Genomic DNA, 27,312 nt, shown 5'->3' with positions numbered 1-27,312 from the left:
GCTGTTTACTGTGATTGTCTATATGTGACTTTAGCTGCAGTTCCCAACTCAGGAGGGATCTTTGGGCATCAGTTATATGACTTTTCAGTGTATATGGTGGTCCAGAAGACAAAGAAGTACCTGCCTAGGGCCTAAAAGCCTGGACACTGGGTTCATTTGTTTTCACTTGAACTGTGATGGAATGGAGTATTTTGATTTGGCATTGAAAGAAAGGTTGTTTTTTTCTTTGAAGAACCAGAGCATTACAATGGGAAATTTATGCATGGGTTTATACGATAATGAGCACAGGCACATGTATAACAAATTTCAACATGTGTTTTACTGTTGTACTATTCTTTTAATCAACAATTCCACGTCATTGGGAAATGGTAAATATTTTTAATCTATGGTTTGCAAGAGACAAGGCTCTGACATAGTTCTGGTTCTTTTAAGCTACAGTCTCTTCTTGAGTTTTGTGCTTAATCTTTCTGGACAGAACACACGTGACTCTCCTTCACATTTGGGCAGGAACAGACCTCTTATGAGGCACCACCGCAAGTCCATGTGCCACCTTAGTGTGGATTAGGAAAAGTAGCTTCTTCCTCAAGACACATACTTTCTCTCTGACAGAATATTGTCTTGATAGAGCAAAATGCTTTGCTGCCACCTGCTAGAACATTGTAATAATAACTCAGTCAACTATATGAAAAATGGCCTCTAGGGTTGTGCAGTATACAGCTTGCACAACTACATGTAAAGGTCCTTCAAAAGCACAAAGGCAGGGAACAGAAATGTAAGGGTCACTCTCTGTAAAGACACAGGCATTGACACACACAAATCTGTGTCCTGTAGATGTGTCAGAGGGCAGAAACAAGATGGAAACCCGGAAGCTGGGTCTCAATATTATGAGATAGGCAGAAAATGAGAGCTAAGTATGGCACCAATATGGGGACCTGGGAAGTTGGGGTTGCCAAGAGCTGGGACTTAGGTGGTATTGAAATATGCATGTATGCAGAAATTTCGGACAGGGAATGTAGGTATTTGAAGCAGCTTTTTACAGAATCATAATGCCAGTTTGCATAGCAGTATATAGTTAATTTAAAGTAACAAGAATAGGGCAGATATCAGTCATGTCCTCAGTAGTAATAATAATAATATTAGCTGACATTTGTGCAGTGCTTCAGAGTTTATAAGACTTTAATGTTTTTTTTTTTTTTTTTTTTTTATGCGTTACGCGGGCCTCTCACTGTTGTGGCCTCTCCCGTTGCGGAGGACAGGCTCCGGACGCGCAGGCTCAGCGGCCATGGCTCACGGGCCCAGCCGCTCCGCGGCATGTGGGATCTTCCCAGACCGGGGCACGAACCCGTGTCCCCTGCATCGGCAGGCGGACTCTCAACCACTGCGCCACCAGGGAAGCCCGACTTTAATGTTTTTAATGCACATCTCATTTTGATATTTTCATGTACCTTTTAAGGCAGGGGAACTGTTATTTATCCCAATTTTATAAATAAGGATTAATAAGTTTACATGACCAGTTTAAGGTCATATGTTTGACAAAGATAGGTTTTTAAATCAAATTCTTCTGAGTCCATGATATTTTTTATTATACTGTGATTTCTTTTTTCTGATAAAGTTCCACCAAAGCATGCTGGTTACACTGTTCCATAGACTTCCATTGCAAGGAATCAAATTTATTTCCCTTTATTTCTGGGCATAAAATACAGACCCCATTCCCAGCCAAATTACTAAATGGGAGAAACTGATATTGGCCACTTCCAGGCCTGGCCCACAATGCAGTGCTTTTCTCCTCCTCTCTTACCCTCTTCATGTCAACACCCCTGGCAGCTTTAGAAACCATGTATTGCAGATGGGAAAGCCTCCCTCAACTTGAGTCTTTGCATACTTACATGGAAAAGAGCCCTTCCTCTTCTAAGAGATAAACTTCTATTGGATTTATTGAGTAAGAAATAAACTTCTATTAAGCCACTGAGCTTTGGGGGTTTTATCTATTTCTTACAGCAGCTAGTATTATCCTAATAAGGTACTCTCTTTACATTATTTACATTTAGCCTCTACTGTGTAAGCATTTCTCTCTTAGTTGCTTATCTGTGACTGAGGTTATTTAGAGTAGGTGCCTACCTTTTCCCTCAAGACTGCTTTTATACCCTTAATTCCACTTTCTCTCTAGTCCTTTGAAGCACATGGAATTAGGCTGTATCGCTTTGCCCCCCAACCTCCCCCCGCTTTTTTTTTTTACAGTGATCTACTTTATTCTCCATCACTTGCCCCATGCATTAAGGATTTTAGTCATTAGTTTACTAAATTTCTCACATCACTATTTCTGTCTATTGTTTGACCACCTCTTCTTACTTCTCCAATTCACTTACTCTAGGGTAAGTGAGTAAGTAGAGAATGATTCTGCTCCAGTAATTCTTGGACACCATTAGGAACCCCAGTCCGTTGACCTTCCTACCATCTCACTGGCGAATATCCATCTTTACCTGGTTAAGATTTCTCAGTCTGTTGTTAAATAGTTTCCATGTACACACATTCAGCTCCCTTGCCCCACTCCTTCTGTTTTTGCCTGGCAAAATTCCAACCCTCAGTAAATTCAGCTTTCTTCCTATTTCACTCCGGCATCAGCACAATTGAACATAGCTGAAAAAAATGCAACAGTGCTTACTGGTCTTACTTTAAATTTATGCCCACAAACCTCAACTGAATTTGGTGTCTGACCCTTCTCTACTTTCCACATACTTTTTTCCCTCTAGTGCTGTGGCTTTAAAGATGTCATATGTGATTGACTCCCAAGTGTATATACCCTTGGTCTGTTACAACAACTCACCTCTGCTCTTGTAGTATGAAAGCAGTCACAGGCAATACATAAATGAACACATATAGCTATGTTCCAATAAAGCTTTATTTACAAAAACGGGTGGTAGGTCACATTTGACTTAACAGGCGCAGATTGCCAACCCCTGATTTAAATCATTATTGTTGTATGGCCTGGATTAAATGAATGACCAAACAAGTGAATGGACCAGTGAATGAATGACAACCTCTTTGGCAGCAGCCAGCCTTCTCCTGCTTTGGTCCCCTTAGTTCTGTCATAAATATTCATGAGACTGCTAGAAAATCACATCACTGCATGAGGGAAAAACACCACAATCACTCTTTAGGGCTGAGTGAGGAGCACATGGGGACAAACCTTACGAGTGTAGTGTTTTGCTCCCAAGATGGGTCAGGTGAGTAATGTCCTTAGCTCCCTGAGACTCTACTTGGATGGCTAAGGGATCTAAATTATAACTGTCTGTTTAGGGAAACTGTCCCCTCCCAGATGAAGTCCTAATATTTCTCACCAGGACCTTCACGATCTGTCCTGTTTTTACTTGTCCAGTGTGATTATTTTCTCCCCTTTGCCTGCTCACGTAACATGGGAGAGCTTGCAGGTCTGGGCACATGCAGGCTCTCTCTCACTTTTAGGTCCATGTACATCCTATCCTTTCACCTGGAAAACTCGTAACCACCTCCCTTCAATGGCCAGGCTCACCATAATTTGTTCTTTAGGACTCTGCCTGGATGCTATTTTTCTTCTGGAAATTGTTCTAAACACTCCATGACAAGTGGTTGTCCTTGCCCTGGGTCCAATAATCTCTTGCTTGTTCCAGTAGTTGCTTTTATCGCTTTGCATAGCAATCGCTCTTTTACTAGTCTGTCTCCCTAATACTGTGAGTGTATTGAGGGTGGGCGCTATCTTGTGCTCATTAAGTCCAGCACATTATACAGTGCCTGGCATGGAGCAGTCCCTCAGTAAATATTTATTGAATGAATGATTGACTACGTGATAAACCTCAGATTTTTTGTAGGAGTGGCTGATGTTCCGTAAACCTTGATATCTCAGGTGGGAGGAGGGATGCCCTCTCGTCCTAGCTCAGCAGACTGGGTAAATGACAACGTCTACTTCTAGCTGGGAAGTATAAGTATAGCACGTGTCTCTCAAGAGTTTTACCCACCTGGAAAAGCAGGTTTCTTGGAAATAAGGTTGGGTGGCTGGCTGTATTCCTAGAGGTATATAAAGTCAGTGGCTGTGTGTATGTAGGAAAAGCTTGACCATGGAGTCAGACTAATTTAAGTTCATGTATCATTTTTTTCCACTTTTTAAGTTTTCTGAGGTTCAATTTCCTGATCTGTAAAACAGGGTTAACAATTTATGTCCTGTAAGATTTCAGCAGTATGGGAAAGGGGTTAAAGATAATATACCTATTACAGTGTCATCTGGTAGGTCCTAATCACGATTGGTAGCTTCAGCCATTGAGCCTTATCATAACCCTTTGATCACCACATTAGGGAACCCCAGTGTCAGGACTGCTTACAAAAAATGAAGAGACTGTCTTGAGTCAATTTCATGACACCACCAACATTTAATAGCAGCAGCTTCAGATGGGGATTGTCTGCACTGTTGGATTTTCTGTCCCTGGTAAGGTTGAGGCAAACATACAAGGCTCTAAAGTTCCCATAAGTATATTTTATTATTTTTTTTAAATTAATTAATTAATTTATTGGGCTGCGTTGGGTCTTCATTGCTGCGCTTTCTCTAGTTGTGGCGAGTGGGGGCTAGTCTTCGTTGCAGTGCGTGGGCTTCTCATTGCGGTGGCTTCTCTTGTTGTGGAGCACGGGCTCTAGGCACGCGGGCTCAGCAGTTGTGGCATGCAGGCTCTAGAGCGCAGGCTCAGTAGTTGTGGCACACCGGCTTAGTTGCTCTGCGGCATGTGGGATCTTCCCGAACCAGGGCTCGAACCCGTGTCCCCTGCATTGGCAGGTGGATTCTTAACCACTGTGCCACCAGGGAAGTCCCCCGTAAGTATATTTTAATATGTAAGTCTTGGCTACTTGAAAACAAAGCATGTGAACCCACGCATGTGCTCATGTGCGTGCACGCACACGCACACACCCGAGAATTTCTCCATTTAATTTGTTTTACCTTCATTTGCCATTGTTTAGGAATGTGTTAGAGACATGAGAGACTGATTACTAAGTCATATAATATTTTTCTTCAAAACAACAGCACTGAGATAAGTGCTGGTGTTACTTCCAGCTTCTCCTTGCTGATATTAAAATTTACCCAGGAGGTGGTCAGTTGGCAGAAGAGCTCACCACTTGCAAGGAGAGTGTTGGAGTAAGAGCATTCCTTTTCTGGTGGATATCAGTGAGGCTGGGGAGGAAAGCTTTTCAGGTGTTTTCCATGGCTGCCAATTCCCCTAATGTCTTGGGTGCCACAAATGGATTTTCCTCTGCCAGCACATTTAGTTTACAAGATGATCCTTGCACAAAACACTGCGGTTACATTTATGAGAACATATGTAAAATTAAACCACTGACCCAGGAGTCAAATAAAACTTCCCATCAGTTAGTGAGCTTGTTCTTAGCTTTTATTAAAGCAAACAAGCCCTTTGTCCCTTAATTTTCCAAATAAATGCTCTTGCAACAAATAGGAGCTTTATGGGTTCAGAACGGGATGCGAGCAACAGAAGTGTGGCTGCCCAGGGAGATCAAAGACTTCCCTCTGCTTATTGGACACAGCTTAGGGCTCTTGTGTCTCGTTCTACTAACACAGGTCTGGCATCTGGGGCAGCTCCTTGAGACATTCCTTGGTAAATCAGAACCCTAGATAAGTTGGACATAAGGTCTCACGATGACTTGGACTTCACTCAGGCAGGCCTCAGGTAGAACCTGCTCCATATGGTGACTTATGTTAAGCAGATAAAATGCCTTATTTGGTACCAACAGGAGCCTCCGTGTTTCTTCATGGGCAGCGTAAATAAAGAACACATATGTCAGCCTACCCGCTATCATCTGCAGTACTGTCGGGAAGAGAGAATGGGAATAGAAAATAAATAGAATGTATTTAATAGGCTATCCTGTCCACCAACCACACTTTTCACAGAACTTCTAACACGTGGAAAAATCTTGTGATTTTACCATTCTGGTCATCTTTGGAGAGTTTCTGTGTTTGTTATCATCATTATTATCAATCATCTAATGAGCTACTTGCAGGACACTGTGGCAAGAGCTAAGGAGGATACCAAGCAAGAAGTATGAGACATAATACTTGCTGGGGATGATATGTCCACGTGCTAGTGGTCAGAGCTGGCTGGGGGTAGCCTTCTGGGAGGTGGGAGTGGGACAGGGAGCTCACTGGGCCCTTGAACTCAGATAATTTGGGACTTTGAAACATACGTCCAGGAATCCTTTTTCTATAGGACATGCAAATCTTTTCAGAATACTGGCTGGGGAAAATTTTTTGGGGGTGCTTTGGCCCTGGTAAGTCAGCCCCCCAACCCTTGATTATTTCCAAGGCTGGTGAATGAAAACCAAAGTGAAAATATATCTACAGTATAAGGCAGGATATCACGTGTGCATAGCGGTGCCCACGTGCAGCATCCCGTAGGAACTTAGATTCTTCTATTTGCTTTTGGCTTTTGAAAATTTATGCCTGTTGTCCTATATATGTCCTGTGGCAAGCCATGCTTTGATCTTCAGTCCTTCTCACGTTGTCTCAGGCCTTCTTTTCCTGTATTTAATTTTCTTTAACATTTCCTACAGCTCTCACAGGAAGGTGGAGACATTCAGATGCCTTTTATAGCAGGGAACTAATGTGCTCAGGTATGATGGGAGCACTTTTTCCAGGTTTTCTCCCATAGACCTAACTCTGAACCGACAACTTCCTCATTTGTGTTTTCATTTTTTCTCCCTCAGCACTTCGTATAATACTTTGTTGCATGTATGAGCTTAAACTTCTGTCTACTAGATTATAAGCTTCTTGAGGGCAGGAACCGCATCTCTTCACTTCTGTATACCCAGTGCCTAGCACAGTATCTAGTAAGGGACCCTCCCCCCACCATTCAATATCCGTGAATGAGAATTTAGGAAGCCTTTCCAGATTATGGGAAAGGACTCATCTGAAGCTCACCCTCCCTGATTATTCTTGACAAGTGATTATTTCTACATTACGACAGGCAATTCAATATCAGCATAAACTGAGGGAACAAGGAATGTAGTGACTCTAAAATCATTATTATATGGTCTCAGAGTACATTGGTGGTAGCATTGCTTTACTTTCATAGTAAACTAGATTATTATTGTTAATGTCTGTCTCCAGCATGCATTTCAATTAATGGAAGGGGAAGCAACTCTCAGGTGTGTTGGATGAGGGACTAATGACTTGTTAACATTTCAATTGGAGAGTTTACATGTGGTTGAAAATCTATACTATGTACACCTTGATAGAATATATGTTTATTATTTTCAGTATTTTTCGACTGCCTACTGTGTGCTAAATACTCTCTTGGCAGGCTGTTTCCTGAATAAGTTCATAATTTACTTCAGAGATTTGGCTATGGATGTAATTTAATGTGATTGGACAGAAAAATGACTTCATCAATCAAATTGATATATTTGTAAATTAAAATATATGAACCGGGATTTATGCTCCTACAGTACATTTATTATAATAAATATTAGAAGTCTAGTGCTCGCTTTGGCAGCACATATACTGAGATTGGAATATATTTTACACTGAAGATTAGCATGGCCCTTGTGCAAGGATGACACGCAAATTTGTGAAGCAGTCCATATTTTTAAAAAATATATTAGAAGTCTACATCTAGGCTACATTAAATTAATGAATATTTTAATAAGAGAAAAGGTCATTTAAAATATTTACTTTCAAGTCAGAAAGAGAAAAACAAATACCATATGCTAACACATATATATGGAATCTCAAAAAAAAAAAAGGTTCTGAAGAACCTAAGGGCAGGACAGGAATAAAGATGCAGACATAGAGACTGGACTTGAGGACACAAGGAGGGGGAAGGGTAAGCTGGGACGAAGTGAGAGAATGGCATGGACATACATACACTACCAAATGTAAAATAGATAGCTAGTGGGGGAAAAAAAAAATCACTTTCAGGTTATTTAGCTTATAAGATTTGTCCTAAATCTACTCATAATTTGAGAACATATGTGTAGACTGTGTTTTCTTTGGAATTTGACTGTTGTGTAAAATGATTATCTAGTAATTGAAATAGTGCAGAACTTCCTTTACTTTGAAGTGCATGTATGTTTGGGCACATTTCTGCTGAGGTAGTACAGAGTGATCATTTTCTTTGCTTTTCTTGTATTAATACTGCAGAAACTTTTTCAATAAGAGAAGCTGGTTGCAATTTCAGCTGTAAAATAGGGAAAGAAGAACTTTCTGAGCAAAACAAAGTTCTCTTCTATTTAGTTGACCAGAAGGAGGCTCCCTCCCACCTCACTGTATAAAGTTAGACTAAAAACTTCTAAACTTACTTCTTCCTAGGTGGTTCTAATATTTCCCAAGCCGTCTCTATCACTGGTGGTGGCAGGGACAGCGCCCTGAAATTTTCCCTGGAGGAACAGAATTTAACTTTGCATCATGGATAAGAAGTGAGTATAAAGTGTCCTTTCCTTCCACCAGCTCAGTCATATATTTCTCTTCTAGTTGAATAACAATTAATAAAAATGTTAGGCTAAAACTCTCCTCACTAACTTGGGCTATCTCAGCATTCCTTTGCTTAATTCTTATGGCTTTGTTTTTCAAGATTGTCCTTAAATATCCAATACAGTATTTAAAAAATTAATATTTTGAGATGAATCAGTAGGTGTTTGGATTTTTGAAAGTGTAGTTATTGCCTCTACCTACCTATCCCTCTTTGTATGTAAGAGACATTCTATGTATCTATAAGTAAGAGGCATTTCTGATGTTTATAACATAGGATAACCACATTCACCCCAGATGCTCTAATTACATTGCTTTTATCAATAAAGAAGCCATTAGTAGATTCAGAATGCTGAACAAAAGGTCCAAAATCCTTGGAGAGTAAAGAGGGGTGTGAAGATGCAACCATCGGTACATAGTCCACCATATGATGTCGTGAGATCATTTTTAATCAGTTGGTTTTTGAGTTGTCATGGAGGGCAGTTTATGAGGTTACTGCAAAAAAAAGGATTGTCGCTCTTCTGAGAAGCCTTGGCCTTTAACGATGGAGCAGAGCTGGTTATGAAATACCCAACTGTGACTAATTTTGGAGGAGTAACATCTCACATAAACTGTCTCCTGGAGATGCTGTCGGAGCCAGCGAACAGAATGATGAGTTTGTCTGTGCTAATTGTGCCTTTGAGGGCTTATTCCTAGACAGCACAGACTAGATCAGTGCTGAATTTCTAACTTCTCTTTGCTGTGAAGATTCTGGTTGCTGAGAACTGTGGTAGGCAGAATAATGACCCTGAAGACGTCTGTGCCCTAATCTCTGGAACCTGTGAATATGTTATGTTACATGGCAAAAAGAGCTTTGCAGAGGTAATTCAGGTTATAGATATTAAGAGAGGGAGATGATCATGGGTGGACCCAGTCTAATCACATGATCCCTTAAAAGCAGAGAACTTTCTCCAGCTAGAGGAAAATGCAGCAGAAGGAAAAGCCAGAGAATGCCAAGTGTGAGAAGGATTCTATGTACTGTCAGTCATTCTGAGATCTAAGGGGTCACATGTGAGGACTGAAGAGCTAAGGACCACCCCTGGCTGACAGCCTGTAGGGAAATGGGGACCTTAGTCTTACAACTCCAAGGAACTGAACCCGGCCAACAACAAGAATGAGCTCGGGACTGGATTCTTCTCCAGACCTCTAGGTAAGGAGTGCAGCCTGCCAACACCTTGATTTTAGCTTGGCAAACCCCACGTGAGACTTACGCCCTACAGAAACTGAGATAATAAAGCTGTGTTGTGCAAAGTCACCAAGTCTGTGGTACTTTGTTACAGTAGCAACAGAAAACTAAATCAGAAAATATTTGGAAATTAGCACCTTTTTGTTAATTATCATTTAGTAAATTTTGTATCCTACATGGACATTGACTTGCAGAATGGGACATTGACTCCCAGTTGTACAGTTGGTCTCAGGCATCTGTGGACCCATCTACACACATTCATTTCAAGAACAAGTTCATGAGGATTCAGAATCATACCAGTTAAAAAAAGAAAGAAAGGATCATACCAGTTCACTTAGGATGCTATTATATCTGCAGTCCCTGTTGTATGACATATTCTTGCCTTTAAATAGAGGATTCAAAATGAACAATGAAAGTATAATGATTGAATGACTTCGACTGTGTCATTTTATGTGATGACTTGGAGTTTTACCTGTGTTTAGAATTTAAAACAGTAAAGCAAGAGGAAAAAAAATAAAGAAAATATTTGGAAGGCAACGGTACTTGTGTTGGATTGTTACTTCGTAGTGGACTGTTAAAATGAATCATGCCTCCATGAATTGAGTCCAGTGACTCTGGGCTTTAGCCACGGGATATTCACAAAGGGAATAATAACAGAGGCTTGACAAATGTATTTGTTTCCTATTGATTTTTTAACAAATTACACAAATTTACTGGCTTAAAACAGACTTACTATCTTATAATTTTGTAGGTCAGAAGTCTCACTGGGCCAAAAATCAAGGTGTCAGCAGGACCACATTCCTTCTGGAGGCTCTAGGGGAGAATCGATTTCCTTGCCTTGTCCAGCACTAGAGGCTCCCTGCATTCCTTGGCTTGTGGCCCCTTCCTCCATTTTCAAAGCCATCAGTATAACATTATCAAATTTCCCTTACTCTTGCCTCCTTCTTATAAGGACTTTTGTGATTACATTAGGACCATATGGATAACCCAGGCTAATCTTCCATCTCACCTTAACTTAATCTGCACAGTCTCTTTTGCCATGTAAGATAACATATTCACAGTTTTTGAGGATTAGAACGTGGGTATCTTTGTACAGGGCATTATACTACCTACCCCCAAAGTTTTGCATGGTGGGTTTCTATTCTTGGAATGCTCGCTCTTTGAACTCCCTTTCCTGAAACACAATTTCTATACTGTGAGGAAGTCTAAGCAAACATGTAGAGAGGCCTCCATAGAGAAGAATCAAGGCCTCTGGCCAACACTCCTATCTGAGCTCCCAGCAAGCAGCCAGCAGCAACTCCCTGCCATGTGAGCAAGGCCACTGTAGACCTTCCAGCTGACCCAGTGCCCCAGCCATCCCCACAGCGGCAGAACTGCCTGGTCAGCACACAGAATCATGAAAGATAATGAACGGTGGTTGCTCTTTTAAGCTCCTAAAGTTTGGGGGTGGTGTGTTATGTAGCAGTGGATAATTGAAATAATGTTGTGGTCTCTTTTATAAACTACCTAACTACCTGAAATTGAAGGATTCTGATTTGAGGAAGATGTGTTCTTCTATCTATTCAGATGAAAGAGATGACATAGGTCAAAATACATAAAGTCCGTAGAGCAGTGCCTGGCACATAGCAGGTGCTGTAAAATTATAATTAGCTTTTCCCAAGCAGTCTTTCTGTTGTAGACATTTCTACCTGCCTCCCTATTAAAAGAGAAGATTTCTTTCTGTTCGAGGTGTATTTGATTTACATATAACAAAATATAGTGTGTTATCTGATCATTTTGCTTGGTGCTCCGTAATTTAAAGTCATAAAGTCTTAACCTGAACAATGTCTATATTTGTTCCAAAGATACTGTTTCTCAGAAAATACATCATAACTAAATTTTGTAATATGAAGTAGAGTCTTGCAGTTTATATTGTTTAATTGCACTGTCACATGAGATTTTTAGCATTTTTCTTAGTTTGTTCAATTGCTGTAAATGACTTCTGAAAGTAATATAATTATAACTTGTAATGGTAAATGCATTCATAGAATTCATGGAGCAAGCTGAATATGAAACTGTTCATTTGGAGCCAAGTTGATTACCGTTTGAAAACAATTAATGGAGTTGCTGATTGGAATACATTGCAAAGGGCTTCCCTGCTGGCGCAGTGGTTGAGAGTCCGCCTGCCGATGCAGGGGACACGGGTTCGTGCCCCGGTCCGGGAAGATCCCACATGCCGCAGAGCGGCTGGGCCTGTGAGCCATGGTCGCTGAGCCTGCACGTCTGGAGCCTGTGCTCCGCAATGGGAGAGGCCACAACAGTGAGAGGCCCGCGTTCCGCAAAAAAAAAAAAAAAAAAAAGAATACATTGCAAAGAGTCATGATTTAATTTTACATCACCTAGAAAAATCTGATGCCATGCGTATTAATGGAAGTTTTGAGGGGCATAAGGACTGACACGTTTTCCTGAGCTAAACAATATGGCCGTGCTGACTCAGTGAAAAATGCACATTTCAAAATACATGAAGTTGGTAATACAGCGCAACCTCAAGTGATTAAATTCACCACCTGAGAATTAAAAATGTGAGCGAAGTTTATAAGTAGGGATTAAGCTCATTTAAAGCAATGCACTGTGAGATTTAAGCAGAAATCCAGCTCAATGGAGGCTTTCAAGTTTTCATAGCATACTACTTGAATGGGTTATGTTCACTTTGTGTTCAACCTGCTTTTCTTCCTCCCCAGCTTGGAATCTCCACATTGAAGCTAGAGAGATTTTTGTTTTTAAACTCACAAGTCTGTCGTGTCAATCCCCTGCTTAAAGCTCTTTAGTGGTTCCCTCTTGCCTCCACATAAAGCCTTAGCTCAGCATATAGGGCTCTGTTTGATCTGCCACTGCTGATCCTACAGTCTTATCTCTTAACAATTTTTCTTACCTTCTATGGCTCCAGACCTGGAGAAGAACTTATAATGCCCTAACCTCTTTTGTTCTCTAGGCACCCGGCCGGGCTATATCCAGGACATCTGTAAAACCTTGTTTAAGTGTCACTTCATCTAGGAAGACTTTCTTGACCCTCTTCCCCAAGTAGCCTAAGAGCAACTCTCTGTGCACCTGTAGTACCTGTTTTACTCATTTGATGGCACTGATCAAACTATATCACAATTGCTTGTTTAATTGCCAGCTTCCCTCAGTCGAGCGCAAGTGCCCTGTTGGGAGTACTGTGTCAGGTTCACAATTGAATCAAATGCCATGTACAGTGCCTGGCACACAGAGGACTCGATACAAATTCGCTGAATGAATGATGGATGTATTTGTTCACAGGGAGCAGAGTATAAAACAACCATTATCAGAGTCTGGTATTTAGTAGGCAGTGGGTATGTGTTCACTCATTCATCCCTCATCACAGATCAGCACCACAGCATTCATCATTAGTTGTCTGCCATTTCCCACGGGTTTACCATGTGTTATTTACAAAGCAGTAAGCTGTTTGACTGTATGGTAACATCTTATAGAGCAATTTTCTTGGAATAAAATAGGCTGGTCTTTGAAACTGTAGCTTCTCATTTCTAGACCTTGGTGTCTTAGGACCTTTAATGTGCTCCCTTTCGGGTCTGGCTGGCTCCTTTCAATTTAGTTCTCAGCCCAAATGGTTTCTCCTTAGAGAGCCTTTCTTGGTTACTTACTCCAAATTCCTCCCCTTATCCTGTCTCCAGTTGATTTCCGCTATTACATCAAGTGGATTTAGTGTTTTGCACTATACTCTTCACTACATAAACTTATCTTGCTTATGTATTTCTTTTGCTTATTGACTATAACCACCTTCCAGAATGAAAGGCTGTGAGAACAGGGCCTTGCCTGTTGCTCCAGTGCTTTGAACACAGACTGGCATGTGGCGGGTGAATCCATGCGCAAAGGAACCTTGGAAGAAAGCTTCCTCCAGTGTTTCTATGTAGGCCGGTATTCCTCAGGATCATCTCAGCCGCCATTAAACAAACAATGGTTCTCACCAGACAAATGCTCAGATGCACCCCTGAAGTGATATACATGATAAAATTTGCACATCCTATGATAACTTTCTATCAAGTCAAGAGAACAGATGGCTCATGCTATCATTATAATTGTTAGTGACTTTCACTGTGGAAGAGAGAAAATGGCCAAATGATCTTGTGTAATCTATTAAGTTTGGAAAGTACTGTGGCAAAACAATAGAATTTCTTTTTCTTTTTAAGAACACAAGTAACATGAAAGCATTATGATAAATTTTCACAAAATCAGCTTTGGGGGGAATACTTAGTCATCTTTTCTTTGATTTTCTTGAGAAGCCTGCACCCTAAACCCTGAAAGGAGGGCAGTATTGAAGGGAAAATGTCCTGATTTTCTCTATGTCACTCGCTGATTTCTTTCTATATGACATATTGATTGGTGAGATGGGGTCAGGAAGTCATTCGTTGGCTCATGGTAACCCGTGGGTGAAGTCACCATGCATCCCTGTCTCTGACTTGCCACAGGGGATATTATAGTCCATGATGCTCCACATGGGTGTTTGGCTAAGAGAGCTCAGTAGTTTCAACCTTTCCCAAGATAGACTTCAAGGTCTGAATTAGGGGAAAGAGTGGGACAAGTATTAGGGAGCTTTACTAGTACTCTGATGTAGCCAATACCAGAGAGTGCTAAATCCATTCAGTAGTTTTTTTAATCCTCATTTAGTCTCCCTTAATTGTTTTTCTAGTTCATCAGAACCCATAGGGGAAAGGATGAAAGAGTAGGTTTTCTAGAGCCAGCCCCCCCCAACACCAATAATTCCACTTCCTTCACGATTGGGTATGTTTCTTTGGTTTCTTAGCAGAAGAAAAATTTAGAGAACATGAGAATTACATGTTACTACCATCAAAAAACGTTGGAATGGTAATTTCTCTAAGTAACTGAAAAGTGTGTAATTTAGAAATGGCTTTTTATTCAGAACCTGAAGTTGTGACATTTAAATGGTACCTGTAGTTCTGTGGTGATTCATACCATGTGGAATCTCGAGCCAGGCTCAGTAAGAGGCTGTATATAACAAAAATCAGCAACAGACATTTCTGGCTATCAACTATTAAGTAGTGTACTGTTTATTTTTACTAATTCGATACACTTCTGTAATGTGATGGTGGAAAGTGCTTGTGATATTTGCTGGGTTTCTATATTTGTTTTAGGAAATTGACCCTTCAGAAACATCAAAGTGCTGTTTCATAGGTGCTGTGTTTCCAAATATCTAGAAATCTAATAATCATCACTATCGTCACTCGATTATAGAGAGACAGGAAGTATAATAGGATTGTCTCATTATTCTCACTTTAATTTGACCCCACTCTAAACTCCCAGGACTCTTACATCTCATTTAACTATAATTCAAATTGAAACAAAGGGCCAAAATACTTTAATATCTAAGAATATAACATAAAAACCTATTTTAAGTTGACATTAAACTCTTCTTGTGTATAAAGAGGCTCAAGAAAAAGTACCACTTAACCAGTGAAGGGCTACTCCCTGGAGGAGATGACAAAGGAATAAAAAGTGGCAAGTGCTACCTTGTCTTAGCAAAAAGCTCCTCATCTTTTAAATTTCAAAAATGGGATATACCAAAAGTTATCTAAAATTTTGGAAAGTGAAAGATTTTAACCCAAATCGTAGTATTGATTATTTTAGTTCAGCCTGTTACATTTCTTATATAACCTTCAATTCTTATCATCTTCTGACTATAATATGCAAGAAGACTGATAAATAAGGGTGCAGATCGTTGTTTTTCGTTTTCCTAGGCTTACAGAATCAGAAGTTAAACCTGCCTGTTTTGTGATCTAATCAATTTTCTTTGGTTTTAACACCAAGACAGCCCATTCTTAGGCTCTTTCAGCTTATTTGAACTTAGCATTTTAGTAATTCACATAAAGCCTTTCTTGCCAGTTTTATATTTGAAAATGGGTCCCAGCTGCTCTGGCTTTCTTAATCCCTCCCAGAAAGGCTTATGTGACAGCATCTTCCCCAGGGAGATAGCAGCTCCAAAGCTTTCTCTCTAGGTAGCGAAAGTGCTAAGCCATACACTGTTATCCTGCTCACTTCCACTGCTGGCTAATTAGATCAATACATGTTTTATATTTTTTATGAACAGATACAGGAACATAAGAACAGTGTGTGTGTGTGTGTGTGTGTGTGTGTGTGTGTGTATACACTTTATGATTATGGAAAATGTCATTCAATTAGTATTTTTTAAACTTCTATCAGGTCCTAGCATTCAGTAAGGGTTCAATAAACATTGAATGAATGAATGAATGTATGAAGAGATAAAAGTATTAAGTAGCCAACACAGGGAATTCTCTGAATAAGTTTAAATGTTTCACCATAGTTTATTTACTTATTTTTTTCGGTACGTGGGCCTGTCACTGTTGTGGCCTCTCCCGTTGCGGAGCACAGGCTCCGGACACGCAGGCTCGGTGGCCATGGCTCACGGGCCCAGCCGCTCCGCGGCATGTGGGATCTTCCCGGACCAGGGCACGAACCCGTGTCCCCTGCATCGGCAGGCGGACTCTCAACCACTGCACCACCAGGGAAGCCCCACCATATTTTATTTTTAAAATAAGGTTGAAAGCTCTTAAGTATTTGACTTATATCATATATTTATTAATCCAGAAGACCTTAACAGTTATGGGTTTGTTCTCTATCTTCTTATAATTATATAACCCTGGTTTTGAACCTGCTCCCTAAGAATTTTTAAATTGTTGTCTCTTATCTACATTTAATATCATTAACTCATTCAATTTCACATTTAGAAATTTCTAAACCAAAGAATTCATAGGACAAATTTTTAATTTGAACACTTACATCGCTCCAGAATAAAGTTATAATAATGGACTCCATTCCTATATTCTAGATTACATCAGTAATATATACTTTATTTTTACTCAGAGTAGGTACTTATATTCTTCCAATACACGTAGAAAAGATTAAAATAATCAATTTGGAATAATAGGATTCAAATTCTATTCTTAAAGCTTAAAAAACATGCAGAACTGGCCCAAGATGGTAGAAAATATGACTGTGAAAGGAATTTATCAAAATGTAGATAAAGTAAGCATTCTGAAGCATTAAATCTATGTCTGAGACAATGACAAGCAGGCATTTCACCAGTGCTAATTTGTCTTATTCTATTGATTCAAGCTTTATTGGACATTCTATTGTCTCTTCGAGGGAGGGCATAAGTGGAATACAGAATAGTGAAGGAAGGCTTATTCCGGATAATGTTATGCTCATGAATCACAGCACATACTAGCTGCAGTGTTTAGACAATGTAGGCGCTAAAGCATCTTTTCCAAATATCTTAGTAAAAGGTATCTCTCTTTGTATATGGAAGTTGAGACGTGTTTTGTATAATCGCTCCTTGGTATAATAACATTTGAAAACTTTTAAATGCACTCTCTATTTTAAATACATTCTTTCATAGCTGAAAATAATTTTCAAGTCAATATAATCTTAATACCTAGTCATCTTTTCTTTAACATTTTGAATGAATAAAAGATCATTCTCTCTATTACTACTTATTGCTGCTTGTCTAACTGCGCACTGTTTAAGCACATTGTTGAGTGAGGATAAAAAAGAGTGCATTGTATTTGTGCAGTAAAAGCATCAGGGTATTATATGTTCAAGAGAGCAAAAGACATTTTTGAAGACAAATGGAGTGGTGATCTCGTTTTTCATCCTTATTACAGGCTAACCTTAACAGTCACAGTGTTTCCATGACCATCTGAGCAACTGATTTACATTTCTCCTTCCCTACATTTTTTTTGCCTTGGTTGACATAAATGACCTGAAGGGTATTTGTCTAACTCATTGCTCTCGGGAGTGTTGGCTTCCTATTTTCTCTGCAATTAGAAACACCAAATCTTGCTTTTTTACATTAGTATCATCTACTAGGTGTCAGTACAAAGCCTTTAAATACAGTGCTTTGCAGAAGAGGCTTTCAGATACATGGTTTCCAGAGTTAGGAAGAGGGTAGCCCTAGGTACCCCCGTACAAAAATTTACAGTTCTGCTTAATATGCCTATTGACCATGGCTTCATTTTATTTTAGTAAACCTTAGGTGAGAAGGGAAAATAAGCTGAAATCCTGACGTCTCACCTCTTTGTGTGTCTTTCAAATGGATTAAATGAGGGAGGACTGTTAGTGCGACAGAGTGAATAGAGCAGCAGGATGGCACAAGAGCTGGAAAATGCCTTCTTAGAGTATCTCAATGGGATTGAAAATTGGTAATACTCCTTCATCGAAAAAGAAAATAGGGGGTCATAAATAAAGTTCACGGTATCCAGTTGAGCTATCTATTATTAATCTAATAATAAATATTATTGCATTTATTTTGACTTATAAGTAATTAAGTTTTTGTTTTGAATGGATCAACACACAGGTAAAAAAAAATATTTTAAAGCTATTTCTCTTTCTTTCAGTATTAAGATGGAGGGACGAGTCTGTTTGTCTTCTTGCCGGTTGAGTCATTTCAGTAGAGAGCATTGTCTGGCTTTTACCCGGTTTATTAGATTTTCACCTTACTAATGGAAGGCGCTCTCTTGTGGTAAACAGGGAAAAATGTAGCTTTATCTTTAACCAAACCATATGGAGGCTGCCTAGAACAATTCTGACTCTTCTATTTTCATCAGGCAGTACGTGTAGGCTAAAACTAGGGACAGGCAGTATTGTGGCTAAATACTCAGGAGAGATGGACAGGAAGGGAAAAACAATCTGATTTTCACTAATTTACTGTATTATTGTAAAAACAGCCTTTTATATGCACACAGTGTTAGAAAGATCACTTGGTTCAACCCATTGATAGTACGGAAGTAAGCCCTGATGCCAGAGAGATTAAGTAAGGGGCACTAACTCAAATGTGAGTGAACTTGGCTATTGGAAATGGGGGATGGTGGGCAGTGTCCTTTTCTCAGCTCTAGTTCATTGATAGGAAGGAAAATGGGACCACTGTTGTCAGATCATCAATTGAAGCCAAACACCCAGATTTTAATGTGAAATCTCCCAATTTTTAAATATTGGTGACTACATAATTCAAACTTTTTGAAACATTAAGCCACACAATTACATACCTGTTGGTCTCCAATTTGTAGCCTTTGGGTAAAGGCACATGATGTAGTTCACGAAATTATTCTTTATCTAACAACTATAAAAATGCAACAGATGTTTTGAACAATTTTAATTCATTGAACACTTGTTTAGTATCTGTTGAGTGCCTTGCATTTTATTTGGTGCTGTGGTGGATATGGAATAAATAATTTTAGCAGATTATGATTTAGTTGGGGAGAAGCAACCAAGTATCCATGGAACAACCAGAAGACATAAATAAGTGTATGGCTTCATGACTTTGAGATGAGTAATTATCTTGTCTACACTGTAGGAAATGGCCAGAATAATTCATCAAAATGCCCAGTGATCTTAGGTTTGCCATCTTTAATGGTATAAACTATGAAGGTCTGGTTTGCTGTGCTTTCAATTTTATATATATATATATATACATACATACACATATATATGTGTATATATATATATGCACACACACACACACACATATATATATATACACTCATTACATGTAGTCTTCCAGTGTTGATATCAAGGGTAGATCCAGTCCTGCTTATATACTCCAAACCCACATACTGAAAGGTCTGGACTCACATATCCCGCTCTCTCACAAAATGGGACTCAATTTTTTTTGACTGCTAAACCTGTTTCCTTCCTCTGTCATTTAGGATGCTTTCTTACTCAAGTAAAAAAAAGCATCCAGCTCAAGCTGACTTAAGCTATAAGGAGATGTATTATCTAACATCATGATTGAGGGTGGGGAACTGGGATTGTTTGATTCAGCAGCTCAGAGAAGTTGCCACTGTCCTATTTCCTTTCACAGTTTTGTTCTTTCATCCTCACTGGCTCTGCCCTCAGATTGGCCTCCCTCTTGTTCATAAGATGTCCGCAGAAGTTCTAGGCATCACATCCAAACAGTGTTCAGAGGGAAAAAAGACTGTTTCTTCCTTTGTCTCTCTCCTATGGGGAAGGAACCTTTCATGGCAAGTCTCTAGAACATTTCTTCTCATATAAAGCTGGTCGGGACAGAGCCCCAGGCCTATTCCTAACCCAATTATTAGTGCATGGAATGGGATTATCATAACAGGCCTAGGCCAGGGTTTCTCAACAGGGTGTACTGGTGCTTCACCAGTACAGGACAGGACAATTCAAATCTTTGTTTTGTGAGCCTGACCCATGCATCTCAGGGTGTTTACTATTCTGGAATGCTGAATGAAAAACACTAGTAACACTTCTCAGTCAGTAGGAAAAGCCCAAACTTCCCAACCTCACATTTTTCTAAGACCCCCCACCCTGGGGCAGTGGGGGGCGAGGGGTCGGAGAAGAGCATGCCTTGTTTAGGACTACTGGCTTAGATTAATCAATTGTAGGAATGAAGGAATGAATTGAAGAGATTCACCATGAAGACTATGACACTCTCCCTTTCATATTTCCCCATTTCAGCGCCATTTCCTTTGATATTCAAGCCAGAAACTCAAGTGAGGTTCTTCAAACATGCCTCTTCCCCACCCACAATATCTAATAATGACTAACCAAGTCCACTAAGGGTTACCTTAACTCTGTCCACTGCTCTTCATCATCTCTGGTTTCATCATAGCCCAGACCATCATTAGCTGTATGGCTTCTAACTGGTCTCCCTGCTTACCTTCCTGCCCCTTGTTCTCACAAGCAAATAGCATCCTAAAATATATTCAGTATATATTAATTCCATTAAAATTACATAGTGAATTCCCACTGAACTTAATAATTATTCGTTTAAAATTTTTTTCCCTCTTACCTGAGCTCCATGAGCACTCAGTCATGCCTTCATGGTAGATTGGATTATTTTTCTTAATTCTTTTGTTGCTTCTTGAATAAAAAATTTTATATCCATATCTTTTGCCATGTAACCTTTTAGCCCCTCCCACTAGAGCAGGCAGATTTTATTTCCTTATTGCACTGATGTTGGACTTGGCCATATGCTTTTCTTTGGTCAAGGGAAAGTAGGTAGACATAACTGTTTCTAGAATTGTCCTTGAGAGGCATGGTGTGTTTCCACTCGTCCCTCCTGCAGTCCTCTGTGGGAAGCTTATACTATGAGTAGCTCCTGGTCTCAGAATAAAAACACTTGGTATAAACCAGAACTCAATACAACCTGGATTCAAGCCCAGTTGAACCCTTAATGATGTGCAGATCTATGATCAAGAAAATTACATAAATGCTGTTTAAGCAACTGAGATTTCGAGTTTATTTTTCTTATGCAGAATTATTGCACCAATAGTTGACTAAATTAGCAATAGTTAGCAATAGCTGACTAATCTTATTCAGGGTTTCAGGCTAGTTCTTTGGCATATAGCAGGTATTAAATAAATATGTATTGAATAAATAAAGATACACATGATTAAATTAGTTTTATGATAGGTAACTACATTTGAAATTATTCAAACTGTTTCATCCTCATTTTCTGTTAAAGCCATGTCAGATTTCTCTGAAAATGTTATTCCATTCATATTAGGCATAGAAGGGAAATACCTCAACATAATAGAGGTGATATGACATGCCCACAGCTAACATCATACTCAATGGTGAAAGGTTGAAAGCTTTTCCTCTAAGATCAGGAACAAAGACAAGTGCCCACTCTCACCACTCTTGTTCAACATAGTATTGGAAGTCCTAGCTAGAACAATCAGGCAAGGAAAAGAAATTAAAAAAGGTATCAGAATTGGAAAAGAAGAATTAAAATTTTCTCTGCAGATGACATGATTTTATGTATAGAAAGTCTTAAAGGCTCAACCAAAAAACTATTAGATCTAATCACTGGATTCAGCAAAATTGTAAGATACAAAGTTAACATACAAAAATTGTTAGCATTTCTATACAAAAACAAAAAAAATTCTGAAAAAGAAATACAGAAATTGATCCCATTTACAAAAGCATCAAAAAATAATTAGGAATAAATTTAAGTAAGGAGGTGAAATATTGCATACTGAAAACTACAAGACATTGATGAAAGAAATTGAAGAAGACACAAATGAAAATGGAAAGATATCCTGTATTCATGGATTAGAAGAATTAATATTGTTAAAATGTCAGTACTAGCAAAAGCCATCTATATATTCAATGAAATCCCTGTCAAGATTCCAAAGGCATTTTTCACAGGAGTAGAAAAAACACTCCTACAATTTATATGGAACCACAAAAGATCTGGAATAGCCAAAGAAATTCTGAGAAAGAAGAACAAGGCAGGAGGTATCACACTTCAAGTTATACTATTAAGCTACAGTCATCAGAACAGTATGGGACTGGCATAAAAGCAGACAACTAGACCAATGGAACAGAATTGAGAGTCCAGAAATAAACTTAAGCATATACAGTCAACTAATGTTTGACAAGGGAGCCAAGAATACTCAGTGGAGGAAAGACAGTCTCTTTGATTAATGGTACTGGGATAATTGGATATTCACATGTAAAAGAATGAAACTGGACCCATACATTATACCACTCACAAAAATGAACTTGAAATTGATTAAAGACTTAAATGTAAGACATAAAACTCCTAGAAGAAAACATAGGCACAAAGCTCCTTGACAGGGGTCTCTGTAATGACTTTTCAGATATGACACCTAAAACACAAGCAACAAAATAAAAAATAAACAAGTGGGATTACATCAAAATTAAAAGCTTCTGCACAGCAAAAGAAACCATCAACAAAGTGAAAAGACAGCCTATGGAATGGGAAAAATATTTGCAAACCATATATCAGATGAGGGGGTAATATCCAAAACACACAGAGAACTCATACAACTTAATAGCAAAAAAATCAAATAACCCAATTGAAAAATGGGCAAAAGATCTGAATAGACATTTTTCCAAAGAAGATATACGAAAGGCCAACAAGTACATGAAAAGATGCTCAGCATCACTAGTTTTTAGGGAAATGCAAATTAAAACCACAAGATAACACCTCATGCCTGTTAGAGGGCAATCATCAAAAAGATGAGGACTTCCCTCGTGGTGCAGTGGTTAAGAATCCTCCTGCCAATGCAGGGGACATGGGTTCGAGCACTGGTCTGGGAATATCCCACATGCCATGGAGCAGCTAAGCCAGTGCACCACAACTACTGAGCCTGCACTCCACAACTACTGAAGCCCACATGCCTAGAGCCCATGCTCTGCAACAAGAGAAGCCACCGCAATGAGAAGTCCACGCACCTCAACAAAGAATAGCCCCTGCTCGCCACAACTAGAGAAAGCCCGTGAGCAGCAAAGAAGACCCAACACAGCCAAAAATTAATTAATTAATTAAACAAAAAGACAAGAGATAACAAATGCTGGTATGGATGTGGAGAAAAGGAAATGCTTGTTCACTGTTGATGCAATTGTAAATTGGCGTAGACACTATGGAAAATAATATGGAAGAACCTCAAAAAATTAAAAATAGAACTGACATATGCTTCAGCATTTCCACTTCTGGGATTATATCCAAAGGAAATGAAAAGACTAACCTAAGAAGATAGATGCAGGGACTTCCCTGGAGGTCCAGTGGTTAAGACTCTGTGCTTCCAATGAAAGGCACGCAGGTTTGATCCCTGGTTAGGGAACTAAGATCCCACATGCCATGTGGCATGGCCAAGAAAATTAAAATAAATAAATAAATAAAAAGCTGCACCCCCATATTCATAGCAGCATTATTTACAGTAGCCAAACATGGAAACAACCTAAGTGTCCATTGATGGATGAATGGATAAAGAAGTTGTGGTATACACACACACACACATACAGGAATATTATTCAACCATAAAAAGCTAGGAGATACTACCATTTGCGACATGGATGAATCTTGAAAGCATTATGCTAAGTGAAATAACTCATACAGAGAAAGACATATATGATCTCACTTACATGTGGAATCTAAGAAAAAAAAAACAACAGAAAGGGAACAAATAGGTGGTTACCAGAGGTGGAGGATTGGGGGAGGGGGAATTGGAAGAAGGTGGTCAAAGGGTGCAAAGTTCCAGTTATAAGATAAATAAGTACTAGGGATGTAATGTACAACACAATGACTACAGCTAACACTGCTGTATGACATACAGGAAAGTTAAGTGAGTAAATCCTAAGAGTTCTCTTCATAAGGAGACATTTTTCCTTTTTCTTTTCTTCTTTCCTTTTTACTGTGTCTGTATGAGAAGGTGAATTTTTCCTGAACCTACTGTTATACATCCTGTATATAAATTAAACTATCATATTGTATGCCTTAAACTTAAACAGTGCTATAGGTCAATTATTTTTTATTAAAACTGGAAAAAATGTTATCCTATTGATTATGTAGATCCTTTTGGAAAACAGGATTCTAAGACTCTCTTCAATTAAAGTTCATTCACATTTTCAGGTCTATAATTCCAGTGTTAATCAGATACAAGGTATAATTTCATTTGGGCCATGTGGAAGTATGTGCATTGGGTTGTTCTGCATAGAAGTGAATTTATTCCATCTTGGAGTCCCACCATTCAGCATGCCAGTTTCTTAGCACAAATGTGTACCTCAGTGCAGTCTTTGGTAGACACCTCTGTCCTTTGGAATGGAGAAAAAGCATACATTCAATTCACAAACATCTCGTTAAGGATGTACTAAGTGAAAACTGTGTGTCCACGTCTGGGCAGGATGGTCACAGGGAAGTGATAGGAAATGCTGGCTCTGCCCTCAGAGAGCTTACAGTTTCATGGGCATTAAGACCAGTGCCTAGGGAACCATTTTGAACAATGCCAGACAGTTCACTTGCAAAACAAAATAATCTTTTGTTCACTTGGGAGTAGCTTTTTAATTTGTATAATTCTCATCACTCCAATGACTTTGTTTAACAGGGCCCACTGTGTTGATGGCTGTCTTGTAGACAGTATCCGAGGGATTTCCCTATTTAATGTTTACACTGATGGTTACAGATGGGGTTCCCTGCTTCAGTGAGGCTGCTGGGAATTTTGTTCAAATGGCTCCATTCAGGCATACTTATTTTCTAATTGAAGGATCAAGGGAAACTTAGCCCAGAGGAAAGAAGACAGAGGGGGGCACGGTGGCTGCTATCAAGTATTTTAAAGCCTGTCATCTGGAAGGATTGAATATGATATGGGGAGACCAGACTGAGTGTAAGTTGTGTTTGACATAGGATTCAACACTGCCTGGAATGGCCTGTAGGACTTTATGGAGGTTGGAGGAGGGAGTAGTACTTCCCAGTATCCATTTGTAAGAGTATAGTCATGGTTTTCATTACCCTCTACCCTTGGTGTAGAGTTCGTCAATGTCCTGAGTTTGGTCCCAAGGTCCTGGACTTTCTCACCTTCTGATAAGTGGAGCAGCAGCTCTGATGGAACCTCCCTCCCTTCCTGTTAGGTGTCCAGGAGTGTTGCTGGAGAGTAGCAACGTCTCCAGGGCTGAAAGATGATGATGGGGTATGCTAGAGGAGGGTGACCAGAGAATCAATGTAAGGGAAGAGTAGATGCCTGGGTGGGTGAGTCACCTGTTCTAAACTAGGGTGCTGGGATGGGTCCTCGAGGCTGGTCTGAGCTGGCATCACGGCAGCATCATGTTGTTCATGGCAGACCTGCCCATGACGCCTCTTACACCTTAGATGGATCCCAGAACTGGGCTCAGTTATCTGCTCTCTCTCAGACACAGAGCATCACCCCCTTTCCTTCTTTCTATCTTCCTCCCTGGGTACCACTGTGCCACTCCCAATCAATCCTTAACTTATAAGCAATGCTCATCCTATTTCTCTTCCCTAACAATAGATCTGTTTATTAGAAAAAATACAGACATTAGAAACCACACAAAAGCTCATTTACTCTCCCCTTGGAGGAGGGATATCTTATGTGTTTCTCTATGGTTACAAGAGTTATCTGACATTTCAAAAAAAAGTACAAGTTAAGTCTTTACCTGGAACCCTTGCTTTCACTACATGAGAAGTTCAGGTGCTTTGGGGGAAAGAACTAATTCCCAAAGAAGATAATTGAGTTTGCAACAAATTGTTAAGGGCAGGAGGATATGTCTGGGAAGAATTACATGGGAGGTTAACAAGAAGACTCCAAAGGTCTGTAATTTAATGAATTAGGCCAGATTCTGTCACATGGATTGTTCTGTGTCTCATCCTCTACAGACTCATATTTAACCCCTTAAAGATGCCAGTCACCATTTAAAACAAAAAAAACATAAGCGAAAACTTCTAGAGTTGGCCTGTCATCAGCTCTGTAGACCTGTAGGGCTCGTGAGTCTGAGTTGACCAGGGAGCTCTGAAGATCTGGGCTAGCTACTCTCAGCTGACCAGGCTCACAGGGACCGTAACTACCATTCCCAGCCCCGCCCCCCCCCCCCCCCCCCCACAGCATCATACTATTGCAGGATCTATTGAGGCCTAGGTCATAACTGTTACAATAGAATTTCTGACACTTCTATTGGTCAGGGCAAGCCAAAAGGTCAGTCCAGATTCTAGAGGTGGGAAAATGTACTTCTTGATGGGAGAAGATGCAAGTATACATAGCAAAGAGTAATGGCTACAAGGAAGGAAGAAATTGGAGACATTTTTGCAATTTGCTGCAGTAGGTTACTTTCAAGTGCTTTCATTTATATTATCTTTTTTTTTTTGCGGTACACGGGCCTCTCATCGTTGTGGCCTCTCCCGTTGTGGAGCACAGGCTCCGGATGCGCAGGCTCAGCGGCCATGGCTCACAGGCCTAGCCGCTCCACGGCATGTGGGATCTTCCCGGGCCGGGGCACGAACCCGTGTCCCCTGCATCGGCAGACTCTCAACCACTGCGCCACCAGGAAAGCCCCTATATTATCTTTTATGATCTTCCCAAATAAGTCAGTGAGGTGAGTAGTACAGGTATTACAATTCCCTTTTTACCTAGGAGCAAACTAAGAACAGTGAGATTGAGCTGTTTTAATGGATCACAAATGCTGGAAACGGCAAGAGCTCAAATGTATTTTAAAAAGCATGAAACTGAAGAGAGATGTTACTGTGATCAAAGGGAGGTTTTCAACACTTTGACCCAGGCACACATTGCGCCTTACTTACCTTTTGGGAATTGGGACAATGGAAAGTTGAATCTTTTCTAAATATTGTCTAACTTTAGATGTTAACCTAAGGGTGTAAATTCAAGTGAAGGAGCTTCTTGAAGTCCAGTTAGTGTGGGGATATTGTGACTTCTTTCAAGATCCTTTGATCCACTTTATTTCTAACTACAAGAGATTTATTTTACAATCTCCTCTCTTGAGCTGTATGAGCAAAACACTTGAAAAAACCCACTCACTAGGTTGTTCCTAAGCTGTGTCATTCTGCTAAAGATTGGTAGAGAAGTTTCAGCAGAGCAGAAGTGAAGAATATCTTTACATCTTTTATTTCCCTTAGGTGCTGCTGAATTCTATCCACAGATAAATATTCTTTGGGGTTTGCTTTCATATATAATAATTACACTCTTTGGACAGCTCTCAAGACTTCAATTCCATGACACGTGATTTTACAAAAAATATAAGT

At 39.7% G+C, this 27,312-nt stretch overlaps 1 non-coding gene across 1 annotated transcript; it reads left to right on the top strand.

The window, feature by feature from the left end:
* The first annotated feature begins 7,507 nt into the window (after positions 1-7,507).
* LOC136131620 (U6 spliceosomal RNA) lies at positions 7,508-7,618 on the top strand. Its single transcript, XR_010656360.1, has one exon. It is a non-coding gene; the product is annotated as a U6 spliceosomal RNA (small nuclear RNA).
* The last annotated feature ends 19,694 nt before the right edge of the window (positions 7,619-27,312 follow it).

Source organism: Phocoena phocoena, chromosome 11 (assembly GCF_963924675.1).
Source record: "Phocoena phocoena chromosome 11, mPhoPho1.1, whole genome shotgun sequence".
Lineage (NCBI taxonomy): Eukaryota > Metazoa > Chordata > Mammalia > Artiodactyla > Phocoenidae > Phocoena > Phocoena phocoena.
Note: the sequence above shows the minus strand (reverse complement) of the source record. Positions and strands in the feature narration are given on the sequence as shown.